We start from the raw sequence: 21,680 nt of genomic DNA, 5'->3' as shown, positions 1-21,680 counted from the left end.
TAGTATCCTTGATGGTTGTTTGTATTTTTGTGTTGTTAGTGGTGATATGCCCTTTGTAATTTTTTATTGTGTGTATTTGATTCTTCTCTCTTTTCTTCTTTATTAGTCTAGCTAGTAATCTACCTATTTTATTAATTTTTTCAAAAAATCAGCTTGTGGATTCATTGACTTTTTGAGGGGTTTTTTGTGTCTCTGTCTCCTTCAGTTCCCCTCTTACCTTGGTTATTTCTTGTCTTCTCCTAGCTTTGAGGCTTGTTTGCTCTTGGTTCTCTATTTCTTTTAGTCGAGATATTAGGATGTCTATTTGAGATCTTTCTAGCTGCTTGAAGTTTTTTAGAGGGTTTAATTAATATATTGCATGTAGAGCTGCTCTCACATGGCATATGATTAATAATTGATGTCCACCACAAATGCATCCTTCACATGTTTGGTAGCGGCATATATTTTTAGGTAGAGCATCTTCATGTTCTTTGCATGTTTGTATTGAGTATTTGTTAAAACTCTCTTCCCTCTTTTTATTAGCAGGAGGGCTGTCGCATGCAAATTGGCCTCTAGGAGATTGGTATGCTGCTTGCCAGCTTTTAGCTTGTGGTGGCTGTCCTTGCCTTGTGGCTCCCAGAAAAGCTGCTTTAGAAAACTACTGATTCTAATGCCAAATTGTGGTTGTAATTTCCTCCTTTGTGCCTAGCCTACTCTTTCCTTCTTTTTCCACAAATCCACAATCTCTGATTTCTCCCTATAATTCAACTATAAGGCTGGCCTTGCTGTTCTCCTTTCCTCTGGTCTCATCTGTATTCTAGCTAAGAGAAATTAATCCACATTCCTGTGAATGTATGTAGTTATTTTCCAGTTTACAGTTCTGATGCACATGTCTCATTTCCAGGATTGATTCTTGAAAAACTTGTGTTCATTTTCCTACTTTACTCAAAGTTAATACAGGAAACATATTCAGACAATCAATATTTATAGATGTTAGCTTGTCAACTTTTTTATGTGGATTTTTCCCCATCTGAGAAACAATTAATATTAACTTCATTCTTCAAATGTTCTTTGTTGGCTTCCAGGTGCCTAAAAATAAGTAAAAATATGAAAAATCCTGTTTAATCTTATATCATCTTTGAACCTGCTTACATGTCTCCTGTTTGAACATTGTATCGAATGTAAATATTTCACTGTTTTTGTTTTTCTTTGTCAGAACTAAAAAAGAATACTCTTCTCTTTTTAGAGATTTATTCTCTACTCAAAAGTACTTCCAACTGTGGGAACAGTACATTATGGAACACAGCATGGTTTCTAACAAACTGCTAATTAAGATCTGTTACTGTATATTGGTGTGACTGGTGGGAAATAAAAGTACTGAAAATCTTATTCAAATATTAAAATTACATTATTATATAGGTAATATAAATTATTCCTACTTAACTTTGTTTTCGTCCCTTTGGTCATATTGTTCTGGAAACTAGGTATCTTTATATAAAAGCAAAAATGAAGAACATCTTCAAATGTAGAAAAATACTAAAAATGTAAGCTTTGGGGGAAATCTGTATATATAAACATAGTGTGCTTGCATCTCTAGAAGCTCAAAATGCTTCCCTGATCCTGCTTACCAAATCAAAGTGCTTGTCAAAGCTAATCATCTACCATGATCCATCTCTATCAAGATGGAACAAGAATAACCTACTGTTAACAAGTACAATACTGTTACCCATATTTTTGCTTAATTTGTTTGAACTTGGGTCTGTGAAAATATGTGAGAATTATATACAGTTTCTCCACTAAAGAGGAAGATTTACTACAAGTGCATCCTTACATAATTTTTAATTCCTGTTACCATGACTTACTTCAATGGACCTCAAAGTATCCTACACTTTTCTATCTCTCAAATCTCTTGAATTCTATGCTAACTCTTCTTTTCTTATTTACTAGTTACTAAATTAATTCAAGCACTTTACAGTCTTGCTATGTAAGTGTTATCCCTGAATTAATTACAGTGTTATAACTGGAAGTTTTTATAAATGCAGAATTCCATTCTACATTCCAGACTGAGGCAAAATGTGTGTTTTAAAGTGATGAAAATATGCACATCAAAGTTTGAAGTCTGGGTGCAGTGGCTGATGCTTGTAATCCCAGCACTTTAGGAGGCTGAGGCAGGTGGATCACTTGAGCTCAGGAGTTCAAGACCAACTTGGGCAACATGATGAAAAAAATATATACAGAAATAGCCAGGCCTGGTGGCTCACACCTGTAGTCCCAACTACCTGGGGGGCTGAGGCAGGAGGATCACTTGAGCCTAGGAGGTCAAAGTTGCAGTGAGCTGTGTTCGCACCACTGCACTCTAGCCTGGGTTACAAAGCAAGTCTCTGTCTCAAAAAATAAAAATAAAAATAAAAAATAAATAAAATTTGAAAAGCAATATCAATAACTGGACCCTTGTCAGCCATTTTCTCTTTAACTTCTTGTTTGATTTGTGTGGTACCAAAAATTCCCTAATAATCAAATCAGTTTATGCCACATATCAACTTTTCTCCTAGCTTTTTTCAGTGTATTCCAATGTTGGCCAATGTTCCTTTCTAAAGTTTCCTTGCCCGTGTCTTCTATAGCATTTGTGAGACTTCCCCTTCTTCTCTTGGAAATGTACCTTTGTGCCTGTTCTCTTTCTTCCAACAATAATGATAGGGACACTCCAGTGTTCTGGATTCTGCCATCATTTCTTTCTTTTTTACTCCTTGATGAAATTATATGTTTTCTTAACACATGAATGACTACTTTGAAGTACCTTTGACTTTCAAAGCTTTGTTTATGGCCCACACTGCATTTATCCACTCAGATATCTTTCATCTTGAATTGCTTTTTAAGCATCTTGATTTGGACATCCTCAAAATCAATGTGTTCAAACTGAACTTAGAGTTTTCTTCAAAAACTAGAATATTTTTATTTCTCTTAGGCTATTATGCAAAATGTCATGGTTTATTTCTTACCAGTGTAAAATCTTTAAAGTTGTGGATCAGTTTAACCTATTATCACCTTTCAATGAATGTGAACCCATAAAAGTAAACAGTTTACCGTATAAGGTTACATGGCAAACCAAATTCTTGAATTTAAATGTCCATTTTGTTCTATTCTATCAAAATAGTTCTTTGGCATATGTAATGGAGTTCTCCAAATCAGCGTTATTATAATAATATAAGAAAGGGATAGTTGAGGAAGTGAAACAATTCTACAGAATGAAGCATACAAAGAATGCCAAATAGCTGTCTCAAGTGCATGCAAATTACACATACCAATATTTCTATGTTTATCTATCTGTCAGAAAAAGGAAAATTCAAAAGAAATTATTAACAATGGCCCACCATGGCTACAGTGAGGCACATGGATAATAAACCCTAGATCTACAAACCAAAGCTGACCTCTTGCCTGTGTAACTGGGGTTTTTAAGATATTTCATGGAGAGATATTGGTCATAAACCTCCTTATCAGATGTAGAACAAAGACAGGATAGAATTAGTCACCTTCCTCCAGACCTTTCACTAGTCACTAAGATGCCTAAATGTTTTCCTTAACACTCAATCACATATTTACCTAATCTTGTGTATAAAGTCACTAAGCACCAATCAAAATCACAAGAATGTAACTGTTGCTTTACGACCTGTTTCTCCCACTTTCTGTGCCTCATATATCTCCCTGTTGGAAAATGCTTATATACTCCACCATGTGTAATCTACCTTGGGACACACTTTTGGTTTATATTGAGTCTGTGTTTCTGGTTTTAAGCCCTCAAACTTGGCTCAGAATAAATCTTACCATTATTTCTCTAAGTTCTAGTACCTGTGTTTGTGTTTTGTTTTTCTGTCTTCCAGGCTGGAGTGCAGTGTCGTGATCTCGGCTCACCGCAAGCTCTGCCTCACTGGTTCACACCATTCTCCTGCCTCAGCCTCCCGAGTAGCTGGGACTACAGGTGCCCGCCAACACGCCCAGCTAATTTTTTGTAGTTTTAGTAGAGAAGGGGTTTCACCGTGTTAGCCAGGATGGTCTCCTGACCTCGTGATCCACCTGCCTCGGCCTCCCAAAGTGCTGGGATTACAGGCTTGAGCCACCATGCCCAGCCTATGTTTTATTTTTCTACCAACGTATCTGTGGGTACAAGAGTGACTTTATTTTAAATGCTAATCCACAGACTAACCTCAGGTCTGGGAATGCCTCCAAAATGTCTAGTTGATGTATTACTCTTTATATAGGAACACCTATTCACTATAAGTTTCATCCAAAGCAACCCATGATGCTATTGCAGAAATCATAGGCTGTGACACTCATAGCCACCTACAAATTCCTTCCAGAGCACATATATTTTTCTCTAAGATATAAGCCCTTGGACTAGGGGGTTGTGGTACAGAGATCTACCTGATTTGAGGCTTCTCAAGACCACACTTCTGTCTGTAAGTCCCCCCTAACAAGTCACCCTACACCCACAAACAGAATTTGTCTGCCTCCTTCTTTAGTTTCATGGTTCCTTTGGCATTTGGGGGCCTCTTTGCATGTATGGCCCTTTCAAGATCAAATAGCTATCAAATTAGGAGGAGTCAGGAAATCAAAGTTGTGCAAGGAGAAAGAAACGTCCATGAGGGAAATCCCAAGGGGCCCTCCTCATCTGTATGTTGCTGTGTTGTCCATTTGCTAGAAGCCTGTTAACCACCACATGAATATAGTGATGCTCTGAAAATGCCAGAGGGTCTAGAACATTTGTTAGAAAAAGCTGTGGTGAAAAGGGTTGCCAAGTGATGGCAACAGGGAGGTGACAATTATTATGGTTTTGTAAGCATTGGAAGCACACACAGTGGCTGAGACGAGTGAGTGTACAAAAGTTAGAAGAATTACAGTCAGAAACTGATATGAGGACTTCCACGTCTGTGTTAGTGTTATGTGCGTCTGTGTGAAGAGACCACCAAACCGGCTTTGTGTGAGCAATAAGGCTTTTTAATCACCCGGGTGCAGGTGGACTGAGTCCAAAAAAGGAGTCCACAAAGGGAGATGGTATGGGGCAGTTTTACAAGATTTGGGTAGGTAGTGGAAAATTACAGTCAAAGGGGGTTGTTCTCTTGTGGTCAGGGGCGGGGGTCACAAAGTGTTCTGTGGGGAGCTTCGGACACTCATTGTCCAGGAGAAGGAATGTCACAAGGTCAACTGATCAGTTAGGGTGGGGTAGGAACAAATCACAACTGTGGAACGTCATCAGTTAAGGAAGGAACTGGCTATTTTCACTTCTTTTGTGGTTCTTCAGTTGCTTCAGGCCATCTGGATGTATACGTTCAGGTCACAGGGGATATGATGGCTTAGCTTGGGCTCAGAGGCCTAACAGTGTCTTATCTGGCTGTTAAGCTCGAAATTCAGGAAGCACAGCTGGAAAGCCTCACCAGCCACTGTTCACAGCTGGGAGAGAGGAATCTGCACTGGCTGAAAAAGAGGGCTGCCCTTGCCAAAGCAGATTGGGATGCAAATATCTGGAAGCCTTGGGAACCACCTAGTGAATCAGATGAAGACACAGATCTTGAAAGAGGAGGATAATTATCCTTCTCTTTTGAGAGCAAGACTACACATGCAGCAGAAAGCAAAATCCCAACGCATGTAGCCAGGCAATAAAGAACAGCCTTTCAGGAAATCTTCACTGCCTGGAAGTGCTCATCAGAAGAATTACTGGGCAATGCAAAAAACTTTTAAATAGCTGCCTAAAGAAAGTTTAGCCACATGGATTGTGTGGCTATGGGAAACTGATGAGGATGGCATTTTCCTGCAGGAAATGAAGCTGAAAAAATGAGTAATGTAACCACTTACACAATTTTGAGACAATATTTTCAGTTTTAGAACTGTCCAGGGTAATCATAGCCTTATGGACTGAATTATAAAGGCCATGAGAGAGACACAGCTAAATGAAGGAGATTTCCCTGAACACAGCTTACCACAGCAATCTTTGGAAGAACTGCAGACCCCATAAGAGTTATGCATGTGCCAGGGTATATAAGCCTGACGACGATTTAAAGGACCAGATAATGCTGTGTTTACTGTGGATATGAAAAACAAATCTTTACAGAATGCTTGCCAGGAGCAGCATAGGCTTCTCATATTCCTCTTGATCCCCCTTGTGGGGTAAGATGTATATGATGTGGGGGAAGCTATTCTTGGAGAAACTGAAAAGGGAAGAGATAAAGTCTGGCTGCTTATTTAAAGAAAAGAGGGAAAGGAGATGCTAACTCGACTGGACTGAAAAAGGGAGATCAAGTTGAAATTACTAGGAAATAAATGTTGTATGATCTCATTTCAGCCAAGGTAGACCAAAAGAAAATAGACTGGCAACCAAATTGCAATTGGTGGGCCTTTGGAAAGTTCTGACTCTCAAGAAGACCCCTCCTTAGTACCTTACCCTGAAGGAGAAGCAGAAAAGAAATTCCATGTAAAAGAACCACAATATCTGTGTTCCTGGGGTGGACTTATTCCCAGCTTAGAGACTGGGCCAAGGTTGCCTCTGCATATGAGCAATAGGGGGTGGTCACAGTCCCCATTTGGAGTTCCCTGTTTTATTAGAGTCCAAAAAATAAGCAGAGAACCTTGACTTTAGTGCAGAATGCACTTTAATTTATAAAAAATCCAGAGAGACACCCTAGTTAATGGGCAGCTGTAGATGGTTACAGGGGGTGAACAATCCCAGTGAAACAAACTCGTCTCCACATTGGTATTTGGCATTCTCCCCATTTACTATACTGCCTTTATCTTTCCAATTCCAGAAAACTTTGTGGATATGGATGTCCTGTTAGGATGTGCATTGCAAACATCTGTGGGCAAATTTAACCTATGGGTTTGGGCAGTACAGTCAATTTTAAGAAGGGAAGAAAAATGGGAACCTATATACCTTCCTCCCCCAGGCATGTTATTCATGTGAAACTATACCATCTTCTTGGTGGGATAGAAAAAGTCACAGCCACCATAAAGAAACTGGCTAATGTTAATATTTTGCAGCCAGCCCAGAGTCCATTCAACAGTCCTGTATGACTAGTAAGGAAACCTGATGGCAACTGGTGCATGAAAGTAGACTACCAGGAACTAAATAAGATGGTTCCTGAGATAAATGCTGCTATGCCCAGTATAACGCAAGTGATAAAACAAATAGTACAAAACATAGGCACATATCATGTTGTATGAGATTTGGCTAATAACTTCTTTGGCATTCCTTTACACCCTGACTCACAGGACCAATTTGTTTTTATTTGGAATAGCCAGCAGTGAACATTTCAAGGGTTGCCCCATAGTTATCTACAGAGTCCCACCACTTTTCATGGTATGATTGCTAGAGATCTAACTCTCTGTCCTTTCACTCTCTGTCCACTGACACTTGCTCTTAAATAGTTCATTACTGATATGGTTTGGCTGTGTCCCTATCCCAATCTCATCTTGAATGGTAGCTCCCATAATTCCCACATGTTTTGGGAAGGAACCTGTAGGAGACAATTGAATCATGGGAGCAGTTTTCCCCATACCGTTCTCCTGGTAGTGAAAAAATTTCACGAAACCTGATGGTTTTATAAGGGGATTCCCCTTTCACTTGGCTCTCATTATCTGTTGTCTGCCACCATGTAAGACATGCCTTTCACCTTCCGCCATGATTGTGAGGCCTCACCAACCATGTGGAACTGTGAGTCCATTAAATCTTTTTATCTTTTTTACTTTATTTTTTTTGAGATGGAGTTTCATTCTTGTTGCCCAGGTTGGAGTGCAGTGGCATGGTCTTGACTCACTGCAAACTCTGCCTCCCAGGTTCAAGCTATTCTCCTGCCTCAGCCTCCCAAGCAGCTGGGATTATAGGCACCCACCACCATGTCTAGCTATTTTTTTTTTTGCATTTTTAATAGAGATGGGGTTTCACCATATTGGCCAGGCTGGTCTTGAACTCCTGACCTCAGGTGATCTGTCCCGCCTTGGCCTCCGAAAATGCTGGCATTATAGGAATGAGTCACCACCCCTGGCCAAACCTCTTTTTCTTTATAAATTACCCATTCTCGGGTATGTCTTTATCAGCAGCGTAAAAATGAACTAATACAGAAAATTTTAACCAGTAGAGTGGGGCACTGCTCTAAAGATACCCCAAAATGTGGAAGCAACTTTGGAACTGGGTAACAGTAGAAGTTTGAACAGTTTGGAGGGCTCAGAAGAAGACAGGACAATGTGGGAAAGTTTGGAACTTCCTAGACTTGTTAGACTTGTTGAATGGTTTTGACCAAAAGCCCGATAGTGATATGAACAATGAAATCCAGGCTGAGGTGGTCACAGATAGAGATGAGGAAGTTGATGAGAACTGTAGTAAAGGTGACTCTTGTTATGTTTTAGCAAAGAGACTGGTGGCATTTTGCCCCTGCCCTAGAAATTTGAGGACCTATATACTTGAGGGATGTAATTTAGGTTATCTGGCAGAAGAAATTTCTAAACAGCAAATGATTCAAGAGGTGACTTAGGTGCTCTTAAAGCATTCAGTTTTAAAAGGGAAGCAGAGCATAAAAGTTTGAAAATTTTGCAGCCTAATGATGCAGTAGAAAAGAGAAACCCATTTTCTGAGAGAAATTCAAGCCAGCTGAAGAAATTTGCATAAGTAATGAGGATCCAAATGTTAATTACCAAGAAAATTGGAAAAATGTTTTCAGGGCATGTCAGAGACCTTTGTGGCAGCCCCTCTCATCACAGGCCTGGAGGCCTAGGAGGAAAAAAATGGTTTTGTGGGCTGGGCCCAGGGTCCCTCTGCTGTGTGCAGCCTAGGGACTTGGTGACCTGCCTCCCACCTGCTCTAGCCATGGCTAAAAGAGGCCAAGGTTCGACTCAGGCCATGGCTTCAGAGAGTGCAAGCCTTGGCAGCTTCCATGTGGTATTGACCCTGTGGGTGCACAGAAGTCAAGAGTTGAGGTTTGGAAACCTCTGCCTAGATTTCAGAAGCTGTATGGAAATGCCTGGACATCAGGCAGAAATTTGCTGCAGGGGTGGGGCCCTCATGGAGAACCTCTGCTAAGGCAGTGCAGAAGGGAAATGTGGGGTCAGAGCCCACACACAGAGTCCCCACTGGGGCACTGCCTAGTGGAGCCGTGAGAAGAGGGCCACCGTCCTCCAGCTCCCAGAATGGTCGAGCCACTGATAGCTTGCATCTTGCACCTGGAAAAGCTGCAGATACTCAATGCCAGCCTGTGAAAGCAGCCGGGAGGGGAGCTGTGCCCTACAAAGCCACAGGAGTGGGGCTGCCCAGGCCATGGGAGTCCACCTCTTGCATCCGTGCACCTTGGATATGAGACATGGAGTCAAAGGAAATCATCTTGCAGCTTTAAGATATGACTGCCCCACTGGGTTTTGGAATTGCAAGGGGTCCATAGCCCCTTTGCTTTGGCCAATTTATCCCATTTGGAATGGCTGTATTTACCCAATGTCTGTACTCCATTGTGTCTAGTAAGTAATTAGCTTGCTTTTGATTTCACAAACTCGTAGGTGAAAGTTCGTGCCTTGTCTCAGATGATAGTTTGGACTTTTCAATTAATGTTGAAATGAGTTAAGACTTTGGGGAACAGTTGGGAAGGCATGATTGGTTCTGAAATGTGAGGACATAAGATTTGGGAGGAGCCAGGAGAGGAATGATATAGTTTGGCTGTTTCCCCCACCCAAATCTCATCTTGAATTGTAGCTCCCATAATTTCCATATGTTGGAAAGGGAACTAGGGAATAGATAATTGAATCATGGGGGTGGTTTTTTTCCCATACTGTTCTCATGGTAGTGAGTAAGTCTCACAAGATCTGCTGGTTTTATAAGGGTTTTCCTCTTTCCCTTGGCTTTCATTCTCTCTTGCTTGCAGCCATAGAACATGTGACTTTCACCTTTTGCCATGATTGTGAGGCCTCCCCAGCCACATGGAACTGTGAGTCCATTAAACCTCCTTTTCTTTATAAATTGCCCAGTCTTAGGTATGTCTTTATCAAAAGCATGAAAACGGAGTAATACAATTACATTGATTATATATTTGTAACTCTTGAAAACTTGTCATTGCTATAGCAACACCTTAATGCTTTGTGCATCCTTCTCCAATCCAGAGGATGGCCCATCAACCTGGAGAAGATACAAGGCTCAGGACCAGCTGTAAAGTTTAAAGTTTATAGGGGTCACTTGGTTGGGTAAGACATGCCTTATTCTAGGCATGGTAATTGAAACAATATACAATTTTCCATGCTTACGACAGTTATGCAGTTACAAATTTTCTTGGCCCTTTTGGGATACTGATGGGCTTTTATTACACATGTAGCTCAATGTTTATATCTCTTATACCAACTACTAAAGAAGGGATCTCATTGATGCTGGGATAAAGAACAAGAGGAAGCATCTGAGACAGCTAAAACAGTAGTGGCTCAGGCACAAGCCTTAGATTTTTCCCCTTCCTGGGATACCAGTATCTTTAGATGTGACCATAAGCCCTGAGGGGACCTATTGAACCCACTGGCAAGTCCAAATTGGGAAAGTAGTTCCCTGAGGATTTTAGTCACAACTATGGAAGGATGCTAAACCCTGCTTTTCCCCAATTGAACAACAGGTTCAAGGGGCCTGGCAGTAAGTTGAACCCATAACTGTTGCTAGGCTGGTAACAGGAAGAACAGGCCTCTCTACCAAGGGCTGGATAGAGGGGTTGTTTGCCAGGCCTGCCTCAGCTTTAGCCCGACCTCCACTTTACAGAAATGGCATGGATAACAGCAGCAGCATAGTGGCCTCTCCATAAGTCCTTTGGGAAGTAAACTGCATACTATCTTAGGGCCAGGACACTTTGAGACCAGTGTTGCCTGTATTGTGGAGTCCCCATAGAAGATACCTCCAATGGTACACAAGGCAAGGCCCCTATTCCTGAAAATGCCTGGTATTCAGATGGGCGAAGCCAAGGTAACCTGTGCATAGCAGTAGCTGTCCACCCACAGACAGACAACATTTGGTTTGATATGGGAATGCAGAAAAGTAGTCAATGGGCAGAACACCAAGCTGGATGATTGGTTGTACCTACAAGCCATAGAGTATCATTCTCTATATAGGCAGTTGAGCAGAATCTCTTTTTTTTTTTTTTTTTTTTTGAGATGGAGTCTCGCTCTGTCACCAGGCTGGAGAACAGTGGCATGATCTTGGCTCACTGCAACTTCTGCCTCCTGGGTTCAAGCAATTCTCCTGCCTCAGCCTCCCGGGTAGCTGGGACTACATGTGTGCACCGCTATGCCCAGCTAATTTTTGTGTTTTTAGTAGACATGGGGTTTCATCGTGTTGACCAGGATGGTCTCAATCTCTTGACCTCATGATCCACGGCCTCATCCTCCCAAAGTGCTGGGATTACAGGCGTAAGCCACCATGCAAGGGTGTTGAAAAGTATTTAAGAGTCTTAAAACTTGGCTTTCCCAATGGGGTCAGAATGACTGGCATATGGTAAAAAACAAACAAACAAATAAACAACAACAACAAAAACAAAACCCTTACGGTGAGCTTCTATGTAGAAAGACATTTGGGAAAGGCTACAAGAACACATCATGAGCCTAATTGTGTATTATGTTTCAGCACACAGGTCAGATCACCTTCCCGTAACATGGAGGCTGATACCCTAGCAAAAATTAATGCTGGCTGTCTTACAGTAATCTGAGTTACCTGATTGGGTACATAAACATAGGGAGCATAGCTGTGCATGAGTGGGCTGGCAAATAGCCAAGGGAGTAGGATTGCCTGTCTCCTATGCAGGTGTAATTATGGTGGTAACGAACTGTTTAATTTGTTCCTGTCTGTGCCGTATTACACATTTTCATAAGAAAGCTGCCTCTGCGAGAGATTGGTAAGTAGACTACCTTGGAACCCTAACAGTAAGCTTGGGACAAAAGTAAGCACTACCATGTGCAGTCACTGCCATGGGATTGTTGTAGGCCTTCTCTTGTGAAAGGCCAACCAAACAGGTACCATTAAAGTTTTGGAACGACTCAGTCATTTATGAATACCCTCAATGCACTGATAGTGACCAAGGCACACATTTCACTGGATGTAAAGTCCAAGACTGAGCACATAAAAGGACATAGACTTAAGATTTAACTTACCATATAATCTCCAATCAACAGGGTTAATATAAAGGAAAAATGACAGTTTGTTGGCATAGCTGTGAGCTCTTATACAATCCATTACCCTGCATGCGTATGTGAAGGTTTTGCCTCATGCCATTAGAAATCTTAATTCTGTTGGAACAAATATGAAGCTGACACTATACCAACTTCTCAAGACCTCCAAAGAGGTGGGCCCATTACTCATAGCTGTGAAGAAAATCTGACAGATGCAGTTCTACTGGAGCTGACAAAAGTCAATGAGGCTGGGAGTAGTGGTTCATGCTCGTGATCCCAGCACTTTAAGAGCCCCAGGTGGAAGGATTGCTTGAGATCAGGAGTTTATGACCAGACTGAGGAACACATCAAGACCCCGTCTCTACAAAATTTTTTTAAAAAGGAAATTGGTTGGCCCATGCACTTGTAGCCCACTACTTGGAAGGCTAAGGTAGGAGCATCCTTTGAGCCCAGGGTTTCAAGTCTGTAGTGAACTATGACCACACCATGCACTCCAGACTTGACAGTGTGAGACATTGTCTCTGAAAATTAATTAATTATAGTAATTTTTTAAATGGCCAGTGGCAAATATTATTTAGGACTCCTGAGGACGCTGAGCCAGGGAAGGGGACACTTTGGGGTTTGTGCTGACAACTTCCCCCAAATTGAATGGATAATTTTTGCCAGAGAATAAGAAATTCCCCAGCCAGCTCAAATGGTCTATGTTTATCTTGTTGGAGTCTGGGCCAGGACATTCAGCATACAAGTACACTGGAACATGGACCCTTTTAAAAGGTACTCTGGTTGGCTATTTGACACAGTCCTTTACTGCCCCTGTAACCTTATACATAATATTGGCATCCTTGCCCTTTGGACAACATGTTTGGTATGCACCTCTCAGCACACAATCCTTGAATTACCTATGTCCAAACTGATAGAGATAAACGTACCACAATCATTCTGCTTGCTGGGTTTTGGGGAAAGAATTCCCTCGCAAGTACGTTTGTGTTCTATACATAGTCTTTGGTCCCTATCAATGCTCTGCCCTACAAATGGAGAAATGAATCTCTTCCTACAATGGGTTCAACATTGTGCCAAGGGGTTACAAAAGGATGCTTGCTAAGTTTGAAGTTTGTTGCTTCTTTCCAACATCTCTGGTCTGCCTTGGTGGGTGTCACCTATGCCAGAGAGGAAATGACTGACAACATTTACAAACACTCATTACAGCTCTTTAACAGTGGAGTTGTGTATTAGTTGGTGTGACAGGAGGTGACGTAATTATTCAACCCTACAAGACATGCATAAACAAGTAATCATGATATCTCACCCTATTTTTTCCTTCTCTCAATGGTTTTCTTCTTAGGTTAGTTCTGGCGGTCCATGGTGGCAAAAGTGCTATTAATTCTTAGTATTGTTCTTGTCATAGGTATCACTTGTTGTTGTTTATATTGCTTTTGTGGTCTTTTCTTACAGCTGAAAACTACAGTTGTACAATGTCTGGCACCAGACAGCCCCCTCTAAAGCCTGAAGGACCATCGTGGAAGAGGTGGGCACATGACAATGTAAGAGCTTGCTTAGACAGGGGAAGTGTGAGGATGAGTGACTTTATTTTAAATGCTAATCCAGTGATTAACTTCAAGTCCAGGAACGCCTCCACAGTTTCTGCTTAGTGTACTATTCTTTATGTAGAAAAACTGACTGTGTTTCCTGCAAACAACCTTCGATGCTGTTGCAGAAATCACAGCCTGTGATGCTCATAGCCACCTACACATTTCTTCCACGTCACGTATATTTTTCCCTAAGAGATAAGCCCTGGGTCTCTGGCATGGAGATCTACCTGTCTTGAGGTTCTGTCTGTAGGTTCTCCTAATAAATCACCCTATACCGACAAACTGGATATGTCTGCCTCCTTATTTGGTTTCACAGTTCTGTGGGCATTTGGGGGCCTCTTTAATATATGTCCCTTTCATGGAACTATATTAGTTTGCCTATTTCTCTAATAGTAGATACTAGTAATGGGTCAATGTGATTATAATAATATCTTCCTTGAGGAATTGGTGGAAACATTTGCTGAAAATGGTAGATGACATCTCTATACGTTGTTGTACAGATCCCTTTCTTGATTTGCCGTACCGGAACTTCCTTGTTTAATTACCTTAGGTATTACTTTTATGTCTTCCAGGTTGAAATAAGTTGGTTGTATCACATCTTTTGTTGGGGTTGATATATGCAATCTGCAGAAATTTTTTGATTTCTTTAATAGCTTCAAATTAGAAGTAAATCCAGATATTTAAATAACTGTATTTCTGTACCTCTATTTGTTAAAGTGTGTGTTTACTAGTACAGTTACTATGCATGTCTTACAGAATAAGGGGCCTAAAATACAGTGAAAGCTGGGGTCCATGGAAAAATAGAGCTGATTTTGGACTTGGTTTAAGATCTGTGCTCTATTAATTATCTGTGTGGCCTGGACAAGTAAATTAAACTTTCTAAGATTCCATTTCTTTAGCCATAAAATGTAATTGTAGATACTTTATGGGGTGTTTCAAAGAATGATAATGATATTATACAGTGGTTAATAGCACAGGCCTTAAGAATTGTTTAGACTTTTGGTGGAAATCCCAGCTCTAATGGCTACTAACTATATAATCCTATGTGGTTTATAGAGCTTCTGAACGCTTCAGTTTCCTCATCACTAAAGCAGTGATAATAATCCCTATCTCATAGGGTTATTAAAACTGCTAAACAAGGCAATATATATTCAATATAAAGAAAATTTATCTCTTTGTCAGTAATTAAAAGTATCTACAATTATATTAACCTCCATATGGTGCTCAGTTTATACTATTTTTTCCTTTCACCATTTTGTAATCATTTCCTTGCCCTTGCTGGGCTCTACAGATTTGGGTCCAGAAGCTCTGGCTTCAGGTGTTTTTCTGATCATTTCTGGCTATATGTCAATACTATCTCTGAGCTTTACTTTTCCATTTATGAAATTGGGGTTGTAGCTGAAAATCAACTGACAAAAGGCAGACTCATAGCTAAAATAGCATGCAAATTTATTAATATGCATAGGATTCTTACAAAGATGTCAAGAAAAGGCAAGATGGTTGATGCATTTATACCATTTTGGGGTTACAGAAAAAATGGGGGTTTAAAGTTTGGCCAAAAAAAATTATAGTGGTGAAACAAGTTATGAGACAGAGAGCACAGGAGACCTGGCTAGAAAAGGTGGTCTTGTTATGTAGATGAAACCTTACAGATAGCAGTCTTTGGAGACAATAGATGGTAAACATTTCTTTCGGACATTAAAGCTTTCAGACTCTCAGTTAGTCTTTCCTAGATCAGGACAAGAGACAGCCTCAGAGAAAGCCTGGCTGCGTCAATGCACACTTTCTCTACCAAGGCAAATCTCCCCCAGAAAACACAGCTGTTCAGCTACTCTTACATTTCCATCCTTTCTAAATAGTCATCTTGAAATATGTTAGGAAAAGTATACTTTGGAGTGAAATATTTTGGTTTCCTGAAAGATCATAATTCTCAAGTGAGATAAACCGTGTAAAAGTACTGCAACACCTCTAAAATAATATATAATGAGAACTATTAAATTACATTGCAGATGATATTATTCATCCATGAATACACTCAAGAAACATTTACTGAATATGCAACGTATTCAAGACTGTGCTGGATACTCAGGAATAATACCATCTCTGCTTTTAAGGGATTCACAAATTAATAGATAATTCAATCATGTATATAGCAGCTACAGTAGTGTGGTGTGAGGTCTTTGTGATATACGTAGGCATAGATGCGTAAAGATGGCCTTTCACGGAGTAAAAACAAAATTTGTTTGCCTATTTTCACATAAAAATATTGTGGTTGAAGGTTTTAATTATTAACTCCTATTTCCTGTATGTAACAATTAATTTTATGGGTCAACTTGACTAGGCCATGGGATGCCTGGACATTTGGCTAAGCATTATTTGGGATATGTCTGTGAGAGTTTCTGGATGAGATTAATGTTTGAACTGTTAGACTGAGTAAAGCATATTATCCTCCCTAATGTGGATGGACCTGTTCCAATCATTTGTAGACCTGCCTAGAACAAAAAGGCTAAGGAAGAAAGACCTCACGACCAATTGTTTAAGCTAGGACATTAGCCTTCTCCAGCCTTTGCACTTGAACTGAATCATTGGCTCTTCTTGGGTCTCAATCCTACCAGCCGTCAGACTGGAACTTACACTGTCAGCTGTCCTAATTCTCAGCTTTCAGACTCAGCCTGAAACTATACAATGGCACTCCCCGGACTCCAGCTTGTTGACTGGCGAATTTTGAGACTTCTCGCTCTCCATAATCATGTCAGTCAATCTGTATAATAAGTCTCTCTTTCTCTCTCTCTCCATATGATTCTGTTTCTCTGGAGAACCCATATATCTTATTATGTCTTCTATCCAACTCCCCTACCCTTCCACTCTAGGGTCAGATTGTATTATATGACTGAATAAAAATTAAATATTCATAGTTCAGAAAAAAATTAAAGTATATTACTTAGCAGGTGAGAGAGTTTAAAAAGAATGTGAGAAAAAATAATGTGAGTACCAGTTATTAAGCATGTTTGTCTGTTTTTTTTTCCAACAAAATGGGTTGAGGCCCTATATCATTCTCAGCTCTACTGCTGTATTAGTCCGTTCTCATGTTGCTGATAAAGACATACTCAAGACTGGGTAGCTTATACAGGAAACAGGTGTTATTGACTCACAGTTCCACATGGCTGGGGAGGACTCACAATCATGGTGGAAGGCAAAGTCAGGGCAAAGACACATCTAACATGGTAGCAGGCAAGAGCACATGCAGGAAAACTGCCCTTTACAAAACCTTCAGATCTCGTAAGACTTGTTAACTATCGCGGAAATAGCATGGAAAAAACCCACCGCCATAATTCAATTACCTCCCACCAGGTCCCTACTACAACATGTAGGGATTATGGGAGCTACAATTCAAGATGAGGTTGGGGACACAGCCAAACCGTATCAACTGATATCTTATAAATGAACCTCTCATTTGTACTTTTAGAAGAAATGATAACCTTTTATCTTTAACTTCAAAAGACATATACATATTCCTAATTTAGCTACTCCCAGGTAAAAATTACACAGAATCTGCTAAACTAACAGTGATGTGAGAAACACTGACAAAACCTGTTAGTTTCTTAGTCATATTCTTTTATTATTATGTTTGTATTCACGGTTCAAAAGATGACAAATGCAGAGTTTACAGCAGTGCCTGACGGAGAGATTCTTTGCCATTAGCAAAATAGTTTTAGTGGGTTGTAAAATCTTCATGGTCAAATTGAATTCAGAAAAACTTTGACTTGCTCCTAGAAGCAATGATTGATTTTATAAGGGGGTGGGAAATGCTCTCAAGTTAGTCTGTTAGTCACAATGTCTAATTTCATTGAAAGGCTTAAACCTTATAAGATATAAAAGCTTGGTTCAATGTGAATTATCAAATAATAATTAATGGCAACAAAACAAAAACAATAAATTGTTGACTGTATATGGTGGGAAAGGTTAGGAAATACAGTTGTATCCGAAAAATATCGCCTAGAGTTAACCACTAAGCAGAATTTTCAAAGAGTTCTTTCTCCCTGGGGGCTAATATCTGCAGAATTACATTCAACACACATCTTTCTTGAATAATATATGATGCTTTTGAGCATTAATTGAACTTAGAATTTAAAATCGCTGTCAAAAAATGAGAAGAGTAAATCATATAAAACTGAAGTTGTGAGAGAGAGAGAGAGAGAGAGAGTGAGTGAGGGATATCAGTGAAACCTTTGTGAAAAGGAGTACTTCATTTATGCTTGATTCCTGCCTTGTTAATCATTAAAAGAGAGAGAATGTGTGTGTGTGTGTGTGTGTGTTCTTTATGCAAAGAAAAGAATATTGGACTGAAAGTATCTGAGTGATCTTAGTCACTGAAAATGAGAGCTTTGGCTAGACAATATCAATAGCCCTGGGAGCTCCAGAATTCTAATTGTCTGTCAGTCTTCATTAATGTTAGACTTAATTAATACAGAAATGCCCGTCTTTGCAGTTCTTTGCTTATAAACTTCAAATAATTATATGGACAGCAAAGTTTATTCTTGAAAAAAGCCAAGATGATTACTGTCTATAAGATAGGTAATTATTAGCTGTTGGCTTAATATATGTTGACATGTCATCATTTTATTAATAAACACATTTTTATGTCAACTGATGTAATGCTATTTGCAAATGCTAAAATTACATATGATTGTAAGACATTATGACTTTTAAGTATTAAGGGGAATATTTTAAAGAGTTATATGGCATTGAATCACATTTATCTGTCTTCCAGGGTCTGATATTAAATGTAATTGAGAATATTTAGTGATTGTGGTTAGTCAACATAGAAAAAAGAGTGTGAGATAAGTGGGAAGGTCTTTTTTCAATCCCACACTTTAGGTAAACTAAATATCTTATCTAAATATTTATATGCAATTTTAAAAATGTATATTCATGTATGTCTGGAACAACTTATAGTTACATACTATTTCTATTAGTGTAGGAAATGTGATGGATTAGGAATAAAAAAGAGCAAGAAATTTAGTTTCTAAAAAACATCTGTTTTATGTTTGCTTGATTTTAAAGTCATGATGGCATTTTTGCTAAAATCGGGAAGTGTGAGTTCTTCAACATTTTTTTTTTCAAGATTGTTGTAATTACTCAGATTCCCTTGTATTTTTGTATTATTTTTAGGATCAGGTTGACAGTTTATGCAACAACTGGTCACAGGATTTTGAAAGGGAATACACTGAATTTCTATAATTATATGAGGCATATTGCTTTCTTTAAAATATTTAGTCACCTAACCCATGAACAGGGACGGTTTTCTTCTTACTTAGGCCTTCCTTAAAATTTTCCAATGATGTTTTGTCATTTTTTTCAGGGTACAAAACTTGCACTTTGAAGGAGCACGGAGAACTTCACCTTAAAACATGAGTCCCTGGTAAAATGAGCATTTTAAATTGAAGGCCCTTAGAGATCAACAGAAGCTGGAAGAGACTTTTCTCCATCTATATAAAGACTGCTCTCCAACAATTATTGAATTATCTGTTTCTACATTCAACTCTGTCACTTTTAGTTTACATTTTTGAGGACCATTATTTTGTACATGTGTTTATAATTTTTACACCTTCAGGATGCATTGACCCTTTTTTACTTCAAAATATCCTTCTTATGTCTAGAAGACATTTTTAAGTCTATTTCGCATGATTATACTATAGACACTCCAGCTCTGTTTTGAGTACTGTTTACATGGTATATCTTTTTACATCTCTTTCATTCAATTGATTGTGTCATTGAATTTCAATTCTATCTTTTGTAATAATAGTAATATATTGGGCTGCTTTTTAAATTGACTCGGTCATCTATACCTTAGAATTGGAGGCTGAGTACGGTGGCTCCCACCTATAATTCCAGCTCTTTGGGAGGCCGAGGCAGACGGATCACCTGAGGTCTGGAGTTCGAGACCAGCCTGGCCAATATAGTGAAATCCCATCTCTACTAAAAATACAAAAATTAGCCAAGTATGGTGGTACACGCTGGTAATCCCAGCTAGTTGGGAGGCTGAGGCAGGAGAATCTCTTGAACCTGGGAGGTGGAGGCTGCAGTGAGCTGAGACCACGCCATTGCACTCCAGCCTGGGTGACAAGAGTGAGACCATCTCACAAAAGAAAAAAAAAAAAGAATTGGAGTGGTCAGTCCATTTACAGAATGTTGTTTCTGAGTTACTGATAAAATAAGATTTAAGTTGGCCATTTGCTATTTACTGTATATGTCTTATGTATTCTGCTCCTTTTTTTTTTTTTTTTTTTTTTTAGACGAAGTCTCCCTCTGTCTCCCAGGCACCAGTGCAGTCGTGCAATCTCCGCTCACTGCAACCTCCGCCACCTGGGTTCAACCATCCTCCTGCCTCAGCCTCCCGAGTAGCTGGGACTACAGGCGCCCGCCACCACGCCCGGCTAATTTTTTTGTATTTTTGGTAGAGATGGGGTTTCACCATGTTAGCCAGGGTGGTCTTGATCTCCTGACCTCGTGATCCTCCCACCTTGGTCCCCCGAAGTGCTGAGATTACAGGCATTAGCCACTGTGCCCAGCCTTGCTCCTTTTTTTATTACTGCCTCTTTTGTGTTGAATAGATATTTTCTAGTATACCGTTTTAGTTCTTTTTTTTTTTACTGAATATTTTAACATCATGTTATTGATATCTGCTATAGGAATTAAAATTAGCATCTTAATTTACAAACACAGCAAAACAAAAAATTTTGATTTTTAATTTTTTAAATAATTTAATGTGGCAACTTGGCAAGTCAAACACCACTACCACCCAAGATATGTTGGGCTTTGCTGCCTCTTGCTGTCGATTCTGTTTACTTCTTTAGTGACTTTCCTGCACTACTTCTGTGAAGTCCATATCCTATGTCATTTGAGGCCACTGAAATCTCTGCTTGGTTAGTTTTGTTGTTTGGCTAGTAATTAAACAGAGATTTTATTAAATGCCATTAGCCAATAAATCTCCCAGTCTTTGCCTAGGAGTTCCATCTGTGTGTGTTGGAGTATATTAGCATCAACTGGTAATGCCATCTCAGGCAACATCAGTGGTAAACAATTGTCCCTGGTTGTTTGCCATAAATTCCTTGAGGATAGGGCTATTTCCACAGAGTGAGCTCTTAGAGTCAGCTCAAATAATAGAGCTTTTCAGCAATCTACCAGTCAGGTCAAATAGTAACAATTCCTTGGGGGTTAGGCTTTTGTGGAGCTTCAAATCTTTTATTCATCCTCCAGTAGCTGCTATAATGTTGATTTTCATAGCTACCATAGTTGTGAGGGTATTGGTTTTCAAAGCCAGTGACGAACTGGAGAGAGCAAAATGGGATTAGGGAAAGTTAAAATATGTAACACTCACTCTTTTTACTGAGATTCGGCTGTCTTTGTTTGTTTCTTTAAATACATACCTTTCAGATGGTTTCAAACATGTAGCAATTTTCAGTGTTCTAAAAACGTTAATTTTGACAGTTTTTGTTAGTGTTCTTATTGTTTTATGAAAAAGCAGATTTCAAAGGTGTTTGCTCGACCATTCCAGATCATTCTTTCATTTTTACAGTTTTTGTATCAAAGTTCACTAAATTTCTTGGCCCAAAAATATAGATAAGTAGCAACTAAATATAGAGTAAAGATGTTATGATAATGAGCAGAATGTTCAACTACTCCAAATGGGCTGAGTGAAAATAGGTTTTCTGAACATCCATTTACATTGGCCAGGCATAGTGGCTCATGCCTATAATTCCAGCATTTGGGAGGCTGAGGCAGGAGGATCATTAAAGGTCTAGAGTTAAAGACAAGCCTGGGCAACATGGTGAGACCCCTACCTCTAAAAAAAATTAAGTTAGCTGGCCATGGTGAAATGTACCTGTAATTGCAGCTACTCAGGAGGCTGAAGTGGGAGGATTGCTTAAGCCTGGGAGTTTGCAGCTGCAG

At 39.6% G+C, this 21,680-nt stretch overlaps 1 non-coding gene across 1 annotated transcript; it reads left to right on the top strand.

Annotated features, from left to right (window-relative positions):
- Positions 1–21,376: 21,376 nt before the first annotated feature.
- On the top strand, positions 21,377–21,449 carry LOC129471749 (small nucleolar RNA Z40). Its single transcript, XR_008653711.1, has one exon. It is a non-coding gene; the product is annotated as a small nucleolar RNA Z40 (small nucleolar RNA).
- The last annotated feature ends 231 nt before the right edge of the window (positions 21,450–21,680 follow it).

This window comes from Symphalangus syndactylus, chromosome 21 (assembly GCF_028878055.3).
Source record: "Symphalangus syndactylus isolate Jambi chromosome 21, NHGRI_mSymSyn1-v2.1_pri, whole genome shotgun sequence".
NCBI classification, from domain to species: Eukaryota; Metazoa; Chordata; class Mammalia; order Primates; family Hylobatidae; genus Symphalangus; species Symphalangus syndactylus.
Note: the sequence above shows the minus strand (reverse complement) of the source record. Positions and strands in the feature narration are given on the sequence as shown.